Below are 18,336 nucleotides of genomic sequence, written 5' to 3' on the forward strand. Positions count from 1 at the left end.
ACCACTATATATATATTTTATTGTTTACAATTTTATTATGTATGGGTTTGATTTTATATTTGTAAGCCGCCCTGAGTGCCCTATTATAGGGTAGAAGGGCTGGATAGAAATATGTTAAATAAATAAATAAATTTTCAGCAGCTAACACTCCCCTCTTTCATGCTGATTAGCTCCTAGGGATGTCTGCTGTTGTGGGATAAGGCATTAACAAGGATCTTATTCTCAATTCAATAGTCAAAAAGAGTGTATGTTGCTGTGACTTTCATGAAGGGACCATGCACTTCTCAATTCACTACTACACTACTGCAAAAGCTGAGTGGATAGATTTCTAAGACATGGGGTAAGACAACAGGCTGAACTCTGATTGGGCATTTAGGGGTTGGAGAATACTGATACAACCAAGCAGTAGGCTAAAACAGCCTATACTTAAGGTTACCAACTTTTTTCTGGCAAAGCTTCTGAGCTATTTAGCTTTCCACTTGGGGTACCTAATGTGATGCCTGTGGGCACCATGGTTCTCTCAGACTATGTGGCCAATGTAGGTTCCCTTACTACCTACATTGGCCACTTTCAAGTCCTCAGGTATTGAGGCGAATCTGAGAGACAAGTTACATTTTTTTGTTAGAAGATCAGCAAACTCCTGTTTGAGTTCTTTGAGAACTTTCAGATAGATGCCATCCAGACCCAGTGATTTGTCAGTTTTTATTTTGTCTAATAAGCCTAGAACTTAATCTCTCATCACCACTGTTTGCCTCAGTTCCTCAGACTCCCTTCCTGCAAAAGTTTGTCCAGGCACAGGGATCTGCCCTATACCCTCCGCTGTGAAGACAGATGTTAAAAGCACTAGTGGCCTCAAGTCCTACCAGAATCTTAGAAGTCCCAGTTCTTGGACCTGTGACATTTTTATGTGATCATGCCTAAAATACCCTTGTTCAAAAGTCTATCAGAAAGGGTGCTTCAATTTCAATCTAACTATACATTTTGGTATTTCATTCACAGAAACAACTGCAGATCTGGACCTTAAAATCACAGTACTACCACCACCACTCCTGGCTCTATTTAACTAAGGCAACTGCCTGGATAGCAATTTCAATTACTTTACAGAAGGCGGGGGGATCCTCTGCATCTCTAAATTCTCTCATTCAATAGGGCAACGGAGTGATGTCGGGGAAAAACAAACTGTATTTACTCTTCCAATTCAGGCAATTGTGCAGGGCTGCTAGAAACATACTGAGAAATTAGCCCAGTGTGAGGCTGATTGAAGGACAAGGGTGCATGAGATGGATGGTGACCTCTGGTATCACTAATCAAAGGAAGAGGCTACTGATGAACAGTAGATGCATGCCATGCTGATTCTGAAGCTACTATAGCCATAATAATAATAATAATAATAATAATAATAATAATAATAATAATAATAATAATAATAATAACAACCAGGAATGGGCATTGATTTCTTGATAGCAAACACCAGTTTCCCCAAGGCAATAGGAAAATGACAGTTTCTTCACACAAATGGCTTCAAAAATGTGTGCTTGCCCCAAGAGCTGTGTGGATAGCCTCTTTCAGCTTTGTGCTAACCGGAATGAAGATTGGGACAGATGCTGACAAAGCCGTTAAGGGGCCTGGAAGAAGTATTTTTACATTCTGACAAGAAGGAAAAAAGGCTGTTGCTGCACCAATAAAGCCATGTTCCCAGTACATATTTATACATCATGGTGCTAATTTTGCACAATTTATCTGCTTTTGCTAGCCAGGAGCAGTTTTAGTTCCTGAATGTTAAAATCCTGTTCTGGAACCCTCTGGCTTTTGAGATCACACAAGGAACTAGCAACATGCTTCAAGCTTACCTTTTAAGCCACGAGGATTAGAAACTTTGTTTAAACAGTAATAGTAAAAATTGAAGTTTTCAGGATAGTATGTTATGCTGCAGCACAGCATGGAAAAGTTACTTTTTTGAACTACAACTCCCATGGCCACTGGATTGGGCTGATGGGAGTTGTAGTTCAAAAAAAGTAACTTCCAAACTCTGTGCTGCAGATGTCCACTTTCATGGTCACACAGATGACATTTGTGTTTATAATAATGACAGACATTAACAGAAGTGGAACTTCAGCATATTCCATGGCAGAGAGTCTAACAGCATAATCCTTTCGATCTTTACTAGAAGTGAGTCTTTCTCCTAAAAAGATGTGGATAGGATTGCAGCCTAAGAGTGTGAGCTGCAAAATCCTCATTTCAGATCTAGTTTCAGCGCTGAACTCACTAGGTAATCTTCTGTAAATAGCCACATTACCAATCTAATCCCCCATCCCACCTCCCATCTACAATATGAAGATAATAAAACTGGCCTACTTATAGGGTTGTTGTAAGGTTTAACTGATATAATGTATTTGTTGTATTTTGAATACCATAAGGCCCTAATGTACAGGCTAGCTGGAGTGGTGAGGCAGAGGGGGGAGGGCACTGGCAACTTTTCAATGCACAGGGCTGGAATTGGCATGTCTCACGATTACACTGAAGATGGAGAGCAACAGATCTGGGAACTTCATTTAAAACTCTAAGTAAAGTAATCAGAATTATTAATATGTTTAAAACTGTTTTGAAATTGTGTTCAGGTAAGAAAGTGTTAAGTAGGTGAAGGTGAGGTATGACTGACAGGTGGGAGGGGGGTGAGTGAGAATTCCGAGGGGAGTTTTAAAGAGAAAAACCATTAGCGTTTGACAGAGTGAGATAGGATTAGGGATCAAGAAAAGAACATCTAGTTAGAAGGGCTGTATTGTGAGGGATAATTTTATTGGGATTAGTGGGGTAGGATAGTTAGGTTGGATAGGGAAGATAACAACTTATTCATGTACTTTTACATTTAACATCATTTAATAAAGTTGATTTCTTTGATTCAAAATCCCACGTGTCAGCTTGGTCAAGAGGGCTACCATACTAAGGTCCAATTCTGTACCTATAGGAATACCAATTTTACAGACAGATTACAACAGTGGTCACCTTCTGGGGAAAGAGTAGTGGGATTGAAGCTTGTGGTTTAGCAGGCATATCTGACTCAGGCGGAGGCAGACTTCCTTGGGATTTCCTGATCCAGGCATTTGGGAATCAGGAGGTGGTAATCCCAGAGATACAGGAACATCACACTCTACTAAAGATCTTTGTAATAGTGGCAAAGTGAGAAAGTAGTTTAAATACCTGCTTCATTAAGTTTTCCATGGCTTTGTTGGCTCAAACACTGGCAAGGTTGCCACATGGGATATTTTCTCTTTTGTTTGTCAACATCTGTGAGCTGTTCAGGTCAATTAACGCCATCTGTAGCTGTGGTTCAACATCATCTGGTGACACAGCAAAAGTACCATTAAACAGTTAGAATAACTGCTTTGCATTCCAAGTAAGAGAACCCTGCAGTTTCTGTCCAAGTCTCGTGTTTGAGTCGTGTCTTTTGCTAAATAATGTATAACTTATATTTAGAGATTTGGGTGCTCTGTTTAAAAATAAATAAATCTGCACCAGGGTAACCCATATTTTGTAAAGTTCCACAAACGGAATAAATTATGCAAAGCAAACACATTTGCATTACTTTTTATTTTTTCTCTTTTTCTTGCTCTGTTTCTGTTAGTCACAGGGCCAAGTAAGGACTCTGAGGCCCTACTGACTAGAGATTTTCTACCTCCATCTCTCTGCCTTCTGATATTTCATTGGACTCAGTGATGGCCCACAGCATTCCTGGGCAGCTGCTGAGGCCCAGACAGTCAGGATGCTACTGTTTGGTCCACCCATCTGGTACCTTGACTGCAGATTTATGGTGGCAGTTGCTGAGAAGCTGCCCGCTTTGGTTTCCCCACAATATCTTTGAGTGTCTCAGGTAGCATTGCTCTGAGGCACTGCAGGAAATATTAATGCATCCAACTAATGTTGCCCGGTAAGACCATGGCCAGGGAAATGAGCAGGCAGGCAAGCAAGTATTATGGCCACATTGCAAGCAGCTAGGCAGGTGCAAGCATTTATGGACTGGGTAGTGATCTCACAGAGTAAGGCAGAAGTAGCAAAAATGGTAGATCCTTTGCTACCTAATTGTGATCCAAAAAACCATTCACCCTACATTATGGCCTTAAATCTCCTACCTCCTTTTCCAGAGAAATCCCAAGCAACTGAATTGAGGCCAGTCATCCATTGTACACAGACCCAGCAGGGAACTCCCTGCTTCAACCTGCCCAGGACACAACTGCCATCCATCCTCAACATTGGGTGCTTCCAGATGGCCTGTATATTGAGCATTCATTCTGATTCATTTGCAAGGAGATTAGGTGACATTGCAACAAAGCAAGTGTTACCTCACACCTTCCAACGCCTCTCCTGTCACTGTCCTTATTGCAACATGTCCAATCTTTTGGGGAAGTGGGTTTGTTGAGCAAGAGTTCCAAATCAGCTTGAATTGCACATCCTAAATTTGCCAGTATGTGATTGAATCCCACCCCAAACCAGCGACAGCCTGTTAAAATAAGAAAGAAAGGTGTAGCCACAGCTAAATCCCCCCAAATCCTGCCTGCACTCCAGTTTCAGACACTTTCCAGAAAAAAACTCTGCTGCCTGCCATGTGTGTGTGTGCAAGAGATGAAACTGCCAGTCACCATCACCTTGCCAAGGTGGCATGGCTACTACAAAAGACAAAGGCAATGCAGAGGTTGGACACAGCCTGGGCCACTTATTCCCCTCTTTCCTCATATCATTCCATTTGTTTTAGGAGACAGACAACTGGAGGAGCTGTGGGGAAAAAGAGTAACCTATATGCAGGATAATTTAGGGTAGCTGACTTCTCAAGAAAACTCTGTAGATGTGCCTTTAACATACACTTCATGTGCAAAGTTTAGTGGGTTATAAAACTCGTCTCCATGATATGGGGGGATTTGCCTATAGCTTTCTACAGACCAAGCTGCTGTTAAAGACAGAACAGGCTGTTTTTCTGGTCAGCTGGCAATACTATATATATACACCGACATTTTATTTCCACTGAGAAAGGGACAGGCTCAGCGAAAAGTCATAGTAATATGTGAATTATACATGAAACAGGATACTATTCTTTCTATTTATTAAAAGACCCTGCTTCATGTGTGTGTGTATGAGAGAAAGAGAGAGAGAGAGAGAGAGAGAGAGAGAGAGAGAGAGAGAGAGAGCTCATCTACACAGTGGTTTACTGTGTGTTTGGTGCTACTCACATCTTTTAATTCGCATGATTCACATGACGTTACTGGCAAACAAAAGCTATCATGCAATTTTCCACCCGTAAAAATAAGGCACCATTTGCAGCAACATAAAAAAGGCTTGCAGAATGGGAGAGAGCAGCCAGAAGAAAACCAAGGGGAGCAATCCTAATCTAGGATAATATAAAATTATCAAAATCAGGCAAAAATTGGAGAAGCACTTCAAAAACTTTGATCAGAGATGACAGTGGGGCAGAGAAATTAGCATGGAAAAACTATAATTTGATATAATTCCAACCATTGACAGGAGGGAATTCTTTGATAAACTGGGGATGCCTTTTACTGTGAGAGACATATAAACAGTGTGGCAGACAACCAGCATTCCACAAAGTCTTTTCTGTCTAAAGTTCATTTGTGCATATCACTTGATTTCTCATACCTTGCAGCCAGTACTAATCCAATACTAACCCAATCCTCTGATAATACAAAAAGGGAAAGAAAAAAAGGCTCTGATGGGCTGAATGTGGACTAACAAACTGAATTTTAATCCAAACAAGATGGGAGTGTTGCTGGTCAAGGGGAAAGCTACACCAGGGATAGGGCTGCAACCTGTTCTGGACAGGGTCACCCTCCCCTTGAAGGAGCAGGTCCACAGTCTGGGAGTACTTCTGGATCCTGCCCTGCTGCTTGAATATCAGGTGGCTGCAGTAGCCAGGAGTGCTTTTGACCAACTTAAACAGGTCTATGAGCTGCACCAATTCTTGGAAATGCGTGACTTGGCCACAGTGACACATCCATTGGTGACATTGAGGTTTGGCTACTGTACTCTATGTAGTCTATGTGGGGCTGCCTTTGAAAACAGTTCAGAAATTGCAGTTGGTTCAAAATGCAGCAGCCAGAATGTAAACTGGATTGTGGCATTGGGAGCATATCACCCCTGTGCTTTATTGACTCCGCTGGCTCCCAATTTGTTTCCGGGCCTAATTCAAAGTGCTGGTTTTGACCTTTAAACCCCTAAATGCCCTTGGACACATTTACCTGAGGAACCGCTTACATTCATATGTACCTGCCATATGTACTTTCCCTTTTTTCTTTAAAATCAGCTGTCTTTAGTTTCCTCTGCGTGCCTAGCATAAAAGATGTTAGACTGGCAGGCACACAGGAGAGAGCCTTTTCAGCCATGGCACCCAAGCTCTGGAATACCCTACCCCAAGAAGCCCGCTCTGCTCCCTCCCTGATGGTGTTCTGGAGACTTCTGAAAACCATCCTGTTCTGGACAGCCTTTGGGTGGGACTGATGGCTAAGCTTGAAACTGATTTTATTCCCCCCCTTTTAGTTTTACCTCTTTAGTTCCCTTTTAATATCGCTCCCCTAGATTTCTTAACTGTATTTTATGTGTTTTTATATATTTTAATTTTTTTGTGGGGGTTTTTGGGTGTGTTTTTTGTGAGCCACCTTGAGTCCCCTATTTTAGGGTAGAAGGTTGAGGCAGAAATATTTAAATAAATAAATAAATAGTTTCTTGTTTAGGTCATGGATAGGGAACCTGTGGCCCTCCAGATGTTGCTGTACCACAACTCCCATCTGTATGTGTGTGAATTAGTGAGGCGAGAGGGGCAAATTTGGAACACCTCTTCCCTTCACATATTGTTTAGCTTTTCTCACATCTCCAGTGATTATCAAAGGCAGCTGACCAGCCTACTAGATTCATGGGAATCTGTTTGTAATCCAGAATGCTTGTTCAGTGATGGAGTAGAAATGACTGCATGCATGACCCATTAAAAAGCTAATAGCAAAAGTATGAACCAAGTTCATAAACAACACAACAGAGTTGGGAACAGAGCTGCGCTCTAAAACAGTTGGGTTCTTTCAATCAGAGTAGCCGGTAAACACTCCTCCTTTTGAGCAGCAGCTAACAGTTCCCAAGCAGACCATATTCATAACACTTTTTTTAAAGGATGCAGAAGCGCAGCTGAGAGGATTGTGCAAGAAAGAGAGAATAAGCCTGGAGATAAAAAACATTTTACAAGCTCTGACCAGCTCCTACCACATGGAGCAAGCAAGCTGATATCACTGCTATTGTGGACATGACTGGTATTTGAATCTCTGCCTTGAGAGCCCAGAATCTGGCTCTAATAGACTCAACTTACATCTTATAGTATTTATTATTATTATTGTTGTTGTTGTTGTTGTTGTTGTTGTTATTTATACCCCACCTTTTGGCCAAAGGCCCTCAAGGCGGCTTATAAAGAAAAATAAACACAAGTATAAAAACACGTCAATAAAAGCAATACAATTTACAAAAATTAAACTAAATAACAAATAACATTATTAAGAAAGAAAGAAAAAGTCCTTTTTGTTCTATGCAAGCCTCACAAGGGCCTGTCCTATCCTTTTGACCCTCCAGTGAGAGTTTGTTGCCACTTTCCAAAGTGGGTGACGTTGACTTGGCATTTGGACTTCTTGGTCATGGAGCACTTACTTGCCTAGGATGTATTTCACGTCGCTGTGCACTGTGTTGTTGTCACGCCCTTGGTATGGCTGGATATGAAACGCGACCTTGATAGCATATCTCTTCAATCCCGGCTCGCTCCTCAGCGGCCTACTTATTAAGTCCCATTGGTTTCAGTGGGTTTACTCCCAGGTAAGTGGGTGTAGAATTGGAGCCTTAGCATCCCTGCATGTGGCCATTCATAGTGCCTGATAAGCCACAGTGTGGCCTTTAATAATAGATCCTTTCTTCTTTGGATTGAAAAGGAAAAGTGATTAAAAAGGTAAAGGTGTCCCCTCACTTGTAGTGCGAGTCATTTCCGACTCTTAGGGTGACGTCTTGCGACGTTTACTAGGCAGACCGTATATATGGGGTGGGATTGCCAGTTCCTTCCCTGGCCTTTCTTTACCCCCCAGCATATTCCGGGTACTCATTTTACCAACCACGGATGGATGGAAGGCTGAGTGGACCTCGACCCCTTTTACCGGAGATTCCACTTCCTCCTTTCGTTGGAATTGAACTCCGGCCGTGAGCAGAGCTTTGGCTGCGTTACCGTCGCTTACCACTCTGCGCCACGGAGGATCTTTTGATTACCCTACCCTAAAAACACCTGCATGGTGGACTGTTTTGTTCTCTTCTTTTATCCAAAGTTCTTTAAATTTAAATGGGCTATATTCTCCCCCATGTAATTTTCATGAGGTGCAACATAAGACAGCGCAGAGCTATTGTATCATTAATAGTCAACAAGGAAGCGGGAGGGAGGTGTCTGCAATTGGCATTGGTCATACCACAGTGCTGAAGGGATGTGAGAAACTGCTCCTGCCCACGTACAGCTATGAGTGGCGCAGAATTCCTTAGTCTATTGCCAGAGGCATTCTTGTCTGGAGTGAACAAACAAGGTACCCTGTTTTTGTCAACTTATGACTCTAATAAAATGATCAGCCATGTTGGTTTTTACTAACAAGAAGCCTTCAGAGAGAGAGAGAGAAAATACCTTACAGTGCAATCCTATACATACCTACTCAGAAGCAAGTCTCAGTCCTACTCCCAGGTAAACGTACAGAGGATTGCAGCCTTAAGTATGTAAAACAACAGCCAAAAATAGATATTTTAAAATATATTTATGATATTTAGTTTGGGCTATAGGTTTCACATCTTTTGTCCAATTTGGGCCCAGGAAGGCTCATATTGACCAGAAAAACATAGTAATATCCCAAATAATTTTGGCGAGCTTTACTGAAAAACTGGAGAACAAACAGTGTAAAATGTGTACTGTTTTCTGTATATTATACACCAAAATGCTTCTTCATTTAGCTATCTGACACTGATCAGTGACTGAACATCCCTTTATTGAGGTAACATACCTGGTGTAAAACAATATTTCACTTTCATCTGTCAGCACAGTTCCTTCCAATTATATAGACCAAAGGGTTCCCAAACTGTGGTCTGTGGACCACCAGTGGTCCCCAAGCTTCATGCAATTGGCCTGTGGCGTGTCTGTGTATTTGTGGTTGAAGATGGGAGGTGGCATATCTGTCACGTTGAATATTCTTACTGATTTTATTGCATTTTGATTGCTTCTTTTATTTCTTATATTGTATTGTATTACAATTTGAATTCTATAGAATTACCATTGCTAAAAGAGGCAGAAAGATCATTAAGTGATCCGCCATGATCCTCAGCAAGTGGCCCATAGGGGAAAAAAAGTTTGGGAACCGCTGATACAGACTTTTAAATGGCATGGCTGATAAAGTGGGATAGTTGGTACCATCTTGAGGAATAAACTATTTTTATAGCCTATGACCCTAGTATAATTATTAGCCATGCTGGCAGTCAGTTATGAGTAATTTTCACTGAAAAACCACCAGAATTTTTTTTTAAAAGCTGGACATCCAATATACTCACATGTGAGCAACAAAATGACAAAAACACTTGACAAATGCAACATACTCTGTGTGAAACAAAAATCAGAGAAATAAACATGAAAGAGCACATGATTCCACGGCAATGGTATCCAATGGAGTCGTGGGCAGAACAGCATCCTCCCACGCAGTGGAACCTCTCCTCCCTCTCCTCCCCTGTGCCTTCCTGCAGCTTTTAAATATGCTCTGGGGGCTCCTTCCAACGCTCCAGGGCACATGCGGGGTGCAGGGTGCACAGAGGGCGGAGAGGGAGGGGAAATTTCATTGTACAAGCAGAATTCATTCTGCTCACACAAGGACTTCATTAAATTCAACCCAACATTACACCAGAAAGTTGCTACCATATAAACCAAACTCACAAATCCACAAAAACAGCAAAGCTGAAGCACAACATTTCCCCAAACATTTTAACTACTCATAAAAATCATTGACAGCATTATCCACTTCAAGGACAGATTCAAAGACATCTTCTTTACCTTTTGGCTTCACGAGTCCCTAAGAAAACTTACAGCATAATTTAAACTAATACAAAGCCCACCGTGAAAATCAAGCAGTAAAAATACCATAGCAGCCAGGAGAATAGTAAGACAACCAAGATGCCTGGGGGTGGGGGAATCAATTCATATAAAGGCTAAAAAGACAGTGAGCAAGATAGAGAGCTAACTGGGCCTCCCATGGAAGGGTCTTCCACAGCCTTGGAGCCACTACTAGGAAGACTCTGTCCCATCCAACTAAACATGGAGCATAGTGTCATTTAATCATAAAGGATGGGGAGATTTATGCAGGAGTAGGCAGCCCTTCAAGTAAACCAGATAGTGCTGACCACTGAAAAGTGGAATGCACACCTTAACCACAGTACAGTGTAGCGGATAGAATATTTTAATCAGTCCAACACCAAATCAGCTCTGAGTTTATAGGTGACTTTTGACCAGCAATGTTTTCTTAGCCTAACCTACCTCAACTGGTTGTTGTAAGAATGCAATGGGAGGGATACCATGTATAGCCCTCTGAACACTTTAGAGAATTTGAAAGAATTTTGTTATTATTCAAACTATCCAGTGAGTTCATACTCAGTGCCCCAGTCATTCCCTAAGAATGCAGATCTTACCATTTTTGGCGTTAGGTTTCACTGAATGGAATTTGTCGCACAGATAAAGTTCTCAAACAACAGTGAGCCTTGACTCCGAGGACATTTCCTCTGATAACAAACCGTCAATGTAGGGGGAAAAATATAAATTATCCACTGATTTGTCTGAGGTCAATGATTTAAAAAAACAATGTTTAGAAACTCCAGACAAGCCCTGTGCAAATAATGGTTTTATAACTGATTAAAGCTGCAACCCTAAGCACGCTGGCAGTAAATCCTATTGAACCTGATGAGTAAACATGTTTAGGAATCTCAGGAAGGCTGCAATTCTATGCTCACTTATTTAAGAATAAGATACAGTGTACACTATGAGAGCGTCTTGCAGAGTTCCTTTCAGCCAGGTACACAAACATGCTGGCAGGACAAGCTGCAAAGGGATCGATGCTGATTATTTAAAAATCCAGCCAAAAGTAGATCAAGTGAAGCGTGGGCTAGAGCACTGAGGTTTTGTGTAGCCCTGACCTCCTACTGGGAGAATGGGCAGGATATGTAAATGTACTGCCTTCAAGTCGATTCCAACTTATGGATATAAATCTAATAAAATAAATAAATAAACTTTGCTCCAGTTCCCTGTTCTGATATGAAACTCACCAAGAGTGCTTCTGGACATTGCTGCTAGGAGGGACAGTAGCTTGAAGACATTCCCTGAAACAAAGTGTTTTCAACTGAGACATTTTGAGTGATGGTAGTACTAAACACATAGCTACATTTCTAGGGTGGGTACAAACAGCATAAGCAATTTGTTTGGGCAAGGAAAAATAAATTGCTGTTGGACCCAGCCAGCACTCAATTACTGTAATGCATCCTCCATTGGGGCTGCTTGAAGCAGTCTTGGCAACATGACTAGTGCAGAATTCTCCTGCCTGGCCTTAATTTGGACAAGCTGCAAGGGGTGTATATTATAGCTATTCTGTTTTTTCTGTATAAAGGTAATCCAAAACATCTCAATAATAATAGCAATAATAATGTGCTTTAATAGCCAGGTCTGCATGCCCCAAAGGCATAGGCCTGATCAGAGATCCTCAAATGTACATTCCTTTAGGATTTAGTATCTAACCTGTACTTGTGGGTGACATTGCAACAATGAAACAGGAATGAGCTGCTTTATCTATTGGCAAGCTCTGCTCAAATTCTACTCTCAAGGGGATAAGAAAGTAAAAAGTCACTTGAAGGTTGCTTATATATTTTGTAAACCCTCCCCCCACACACACACACTCTTACATTCACATTTGGAGGGGTTAATCTGATGTCAAGTAAAAGGATTATTAATGGAATTGGCTTCAAGCAAGTGCAATCCAGGGAACTGCACGTTTGCCAGTACACCTGCAGCCTCCCCCCCTCCCCCAGTTCTTTCCCAGTTTGTACCCCCACACATACACCTGCTATTACTGGGCATTCCCTAAGGACGGACTTGCAATCCTGCCAGGCTGTATGGTTCATTCTGTTTGGTGGATTAATATCCACACAGGGATTTGGATGAGATCATCCGTTTCAGTTTTATCCCTGATGTTAGGCTTTTGAATCATTGCTGAGAGAGACTTCATTCATATATATGGAGATTTAACACAGTACCCCCATGCAGTCAGAGTCTACTCTAATATATGGCTCTAATAAAAACACATGGCATTAGCATTCCAATAAATGGCAAAATCCCAAACTCCTCATGAAGAACAGCTCTAGCCAATAGATGTGTGTGTGTGTGTGTGTAGGAGAACCAGCTGAGGAAAAAAATGAGAGGGAATTATTCCAGAGCAGTAACATATTGCCATCTATTCAATTAATTCTGGACCTCCCCCCACACACACAAACCTAGCTGCTTAACTCAGAGGATCATGAGAATTAGGGTTTCTTCATCTTCTTATAATTCACAACAAAAGATGTGCTCATGGCCATTTGCTTAGGTGCTTTTTAAAAAGAGAGTTGGACAAATTAATGTATAGGTCTGACAATGGGTATTAGTCATAATAGCTAAATGGAGCCTCCTCATACAGAAGCAGTAGAGCTCTGAGTGCTCGGGATGAAGGATCACAAGTGTCTGACCAGGGCACTTAAAGAGCCAGGGCTAGTCCTGGATGAAAGATGCACTCCTGAAAAAAGTGGGACTTCATTTGTTTGTACTGAAAAGGGGAAATCACCGCACATGAAAGTTATTTGACAAAACTTGCAATAGCTTCATGTTGAGATTGGGTGCCATTCAACAATCATTCCTTCTCACAGTTGTAGCACACTTTTTGGCAAGGGACTCGCCTGCCACTTGCCAACAGATGGTCTCTAGGACATCCTGGAGCCAGAACTTGTCATATGCCAGCCTGTTGTTTTCCCATCCAGCTGGGGTGGCTGGCTGGAAAATGCCAGTGACACATGACAGGGTGGAAATTCCCCCTTTCCCTTAGCAGTAATCAAGTGGAAGGAACCTGCTTACCTTGGCCTCTGCAGGAAATGTTAAGTATGGCTCTGTCAATTCTTGTAGGATATGGTCCAAAGTGTAGCTGTTCAGCATTTCATCTGCCCCACACTCCCCTTGCATTAAGGTTCTTTTATGAGATCTGAGAGCCCTTTTGTAATCTGCCTCCCGGTTAGGAGAGATTGTACACCTAAAACAAGTACACATACATATGAACTTGCACTTGGAATGCAACAGTTCTCAGATTGTCATGATTCTCTCTCCCTCTCTCTGTGAGATTCATTCTTACACTGGATCCGATCCAACTATACTTCTATGCACACTATTCCAAACTTTAGAAAGCCCATTCATCACCTGGAGCTACACCTAGGTAGTGCAGGTCAGATAACCAGCACCAGTTTGGGAACAGGATGAGGACTACAGAGAACCCACTCTGTTTCCCTCTCTGTTTTTTTAATGCACTTAGAACCACACACAGGCACAGAAAACCAGTTTCAAACCATTCAAAACGGCCACTCCACAGTGCATTGCTCCCCTAGAATGATGGTTTTCATACTGTGTCAGGAAACTTTGGGGCTCTTTGAAAACTTATCAGGGTTTTTAAGTTGGCAGGCCAGGAATAGAGAAGCAGTGTACCCTTGTGGCATGTTGCTAGCAGAGGGGAATGTTGCATGTGTTCTAGGAAGCAGTCTCTGTTTATGCAAGGCAAAAGTGAGGTCTGGACAGCGCCCTGCACAAACTGGAAGTGCACCTTAGGATATGTCCCATAATCCTTTGCAACGCACAGGGATTTCTATATTAATCAGATTCATGTTGATGTTGAAAGTGTCCCTGGATGGGAGAAAGCTTGAAAAGTTGCCTGACCCAGGCTGAAGCCAGAATGACTCTTCATTTGATGAAGGCATGACGTCTGAAGACATTATGTGGCCTCCTGACTCCCGTGCTACCTCAGTTACCTCCCACATCTCCAGAGAAGCAACAGCAGGCTCACTTCAAGCAGAGGACCTGGAGGGACTCCTGGACGAGGCTTCTGACTCCTCTGCAGCAGGTCCTTTGCCTGCAGCATCAGAGGGGGGAGGCTGAATTACCCCCCAGCCCCAGGGAATGCTGGTGTCGGAAGCTGCAGGCAGCTATCTGTAGATGGAGTACATGCCTCGAGGCCCGGAAGAACAACTTCCTCAGGAGTAAGAGGCATCCTGGGGAGTAAGTTCTCAGACTTAGTAGCAGGAACAACACAGATTCTCACCTCTGTGCATCTCAGCTTCTTGTCCCTGCCTGACCTTGCACTACTGACTCTTGGACCCCTGCTGATACCTTGGTCTTGGACCCCTGCCTCTCTTTGGACTGCTCCACTATGCTTGACTTTGGATTTGCCCCGTGACCGTCTTACTGGACCATGCTCACCACTGGATTGCCTCGCCAAGTGAAACCGCCACTGCTTCAGACCCTGTGTATCTGGATTTCCCTGGTATCCGAATGCTACCAGACCAATGCAGGGCAACCACTCTCCTAGAATACGCATTAGCCATGAGTTGTTGGGACCCATATGTGGCTCATTAGCCATCCCAACTATATGTCACATAAACTGTATTGTAATATTTTAAATACATAGCATATAAGATGATCTGAAACAATACTGCTTATGTGTGTAGGGAAAGCTATGTGACTTCCTGAACACGTGCCTAACATAGGTGCACTGATTAGACCCAACGTTCTGCATTTTTCTTTCTTTGATGCCTCTCATACACCGTCACCTTGACCCTACAGAGAAATGATACTCTGTTCAATCGTCATGAAATGGAGACTGGGCACTTGTCATGGTCCCCTGCTCCCTTTCTCTCCTCCCTTCTCACATATGAATTCACCCTCCCCTTCCATGGCTTGCTCTAACCACAGTTTAGCATTGTATCCACATTGGCAGTAATTACAATCAAGGCTAAGCAAAATGGCCTGATGCCATTATATGCAAGCCTGTTTCGAATCATGGTTTTGAGGCAATCCTGGGAGGAGGACAATATCCACAGTATATTCTGTGGCTCGGAGATCAGGAACATTATGGCCGCATCAGAGAAATCCAACTAATGGGATATAGATTTCATACATACATACATACATACATACATACATACATACATACATACATACATACATACCAGCAATTTCCGCTTGTGTTTTTGCCTAAATTCTCTAATATCCCTGTCCTGGTGCAATGGATAAAGGGGGTTGGAAGCATCCCCTTTTCCTACTTGAACTGGTTGCAGATTAAGGAAGGGAAATTTGCAAGGACAGTCAAGGACATAAATCTGAAAACAGAGCAGAGAGAGATGACAAATGTTCCTTTCACTTGATTTAACAATCCTCAGAGAAGGGAGGGGTGGAAGTCCGCAACATATCTATGTTTGCAAAATGCAAGCTGTATTTACTAGTATACAGCAACATTTTTAGCCTTACTACATAGAGCCAATTCAACCATCTTCTCCATTGGGGCCACAGTGTTCATCAGTGTTCTGTTCAGTAGAGTTTCAGTGTAGTAGATTACAGAGCAATCCAAATGATGGGAAGCCGGCGGCAGGGGGGACTGGCGGAGGAGGAGCTGGGGGAAAGCTCCTCAGCATGCAATTACTGCTCGGGAGCCACTGGCCTGGCTGAGCCCCAACTCCATCAGGAGCTGCGCATGGGAGCCAGACAGGAAGAGATGGCTCCCATGAACAGGCCTAGTGGGGAGTAAGCGGTCTCCATAGGCCACCATTGTAATTTTTTACTGCACTGGCCTATTAGCCGGCGGAATTATCGTGGGGATCAGGACCTGGGGGAACACTCCAAGGGGACTTGGAAGTTGCGAAAGTCCCCCCCATGGCTCTTCCCCGCCATGCCCCATTTGGGCAAGGGAGTTTGCATTGGGGGAGGGGGAGCACCAGCCTTTTCTCTGCCTTAAGCAGATATTCTGTTCAACAACTGAGTGATCTTCCAGTGCCACCTGCCCTTCTTTTTCAGCTTCTAGAAAGAGCCATAGGCACCAGAGAAAAAGACTGAAGGGTGTATTTTCCCCACTCTGCTTTCATTGTGAAATGATACCTGTGGCATCTCTTCTTCTTTTCCCTTTTACTGAACAAAATGGCTGCCACCTCCTCTTGATGTCCTGAGTGAAATGGGCATTTGCACAAAAAAAGGCATAAGGAAGGACAGATGCCAGCCAAGGAAGCAGCATACTACTGATGGGAGGGGGCCGGCTTCTGCCAGTTGTTTTTGCAGGGGAGGACTTGCTTGCCTGCAATGTTGCAGAGTTGAAGACAAGGCAGGCTGAGACAGACTGACTGTGAAGGAAGCAGGCAGGATTTTGTACAAGATTTGGGGGGGGGTCCTACGAGTGTGGGGCCCTGTGCGGTTGCTCAGTTTGCCCACCTTTAAATCTGCCATTGCCCCTAAGGACAGAGCTATAAGGAGGGAGATTTTCATTAGGAATGGATCCCTTAAAGCAGCCTTTCCCAACTAGTGGGCCACCAGATGCTGTTGGACCACAATTCCCATCTTTCCTGACCATTGGCAATGCTGGGTGAGGCTGATGGGAGTTGTGGTCCAACAACATCTGGTGGCCCACTTTTTGGGAAAGACTGCCTTAAAGCAATCTTTCTCCAACCTTGAGCCCCCAGATGCAACTGGACTCCAACCCCCATCAGCCCCAGCCAGGGTGACCAGTGGTCAGGGATGATGGAAACTGTAGTCCAAGGACAGCTGAAGACCCACGGCTGGAGAAGAGTGTCTTAAAGCCTCAATAGTGGTTTGCCTGTCCACACCAGATAAGCAGTAACTGCCCTTTATTGAAACAAAAAACCCCCACATAAATCAAGTTTGGAAAAAACACAGTAAACACTAGAATGCAGTGATCTGACAAAGATGTCATCTAGACTCTCTGTGAAAATGAATGACGACATGAGGACAATTCCAGGGCAAGGGGCAAGTGTGGACTACAAAACACTTAGGCTAGCTCAACAAACGATAGAATTCTGTCAACATGGGGCTTGTGCGTTGCAATCTAGATACAAGTGTGGCTGGCTATTATGGCAGCCAGCCCTTGGTGGCTTCAGCCAGCTGCAGGTAATGTCTAAGGGTTCCTGTGTTCAATAGTAAAGGAGCTGTAGCACTGTCTGGCTCCTAGGCATTAGCAAAATAAATGACAGGTCATTGGCCTACATCTATACATACAGCACTGAGAGACATCTAGTGGCCACAAATAATTTTGCCTTATACAACAAAATTATTCCCAGAAATACCTCCCTTCGAGATTGTTGCCAAGTTGTTTCCATCTGGACCAGGTGTGGGTAACATTTGGCCCTACAGATGTTGCTGAACTACAACTCCCATCAGCCATGGCCATTTGCCATGCGTGCTAGGGCTGATGGGAGTTGTAGTTCAGCAACATCTGGCAGGCCAAAGGTTCCCCACGCCCAATTTGGACCTTCAAGCAGGCCAGGGGGGCTTTACAATTGGTTGCATTTTAAAGCCAATACCAACCTTTTCTTACTCTGTTTTCTTAAAGTCTATTTGAAAGTCTCTTTCAGGGGCATCAACACCTCCTTTAAAAAAGAAAGAAAGAAAGAAATGTTTTTATCTTCTTTATTCAAAGTCAACTACATCAAATAAAACACATAAGGAGCTACCTGGCTAACATCAGTTTAAATGCAAGTGTTTGGTTTGGTTTCTGACCCGCAGGCTTTACCTTTGGACCTAGGAAGGAAGGAGGGAAGGAATTTTTTGTTTCAGTTCACATTTTAATGAAAACCCATCTTATTCGCACTTACCAAACCAATATACAAACTGAAACTCAGCTATCTTTCAAAATTTGCACTTCTCTGAATTTTCTGATTCAGTTCAACTATAAAAAAGTGTATCCAAGAATGTATATTAGGGGAAAGCATACTCAAAAATGTGTATATTAGTGAATGTAATGCACAAAGGGGGAGGAAAGCTTGCAAAAATGTGTACATTAGTCAAAATTGTGTACTAAAACAAATATGAGAAATGTGCATGAAAATGCATATGAATTTTTGTGTAGATTTCTTTTTAAAAAATAAATTGCAAACTGATGCAAAAATGGGACAAACTGAACTTTAGATTGGAAAAATTAGAAACTGAAACTGGCAGAATCCTCCACCCCTTCTTAGACCTTT

This window comes from Rhineura floridana, chromosome 1 (genome assembly GCF_030035675.1).
Source record: "Rhineura floridana isolate rRhiFlo1 chromosome 1, rRhiFlo1.hap2, whole genome shotgun sequence".
NCBI lineage: Eukaryota > Metazoa > Chordata > Lepidosauria > Squamata > Rhineuridae > Rhineura > Rhineura floridana.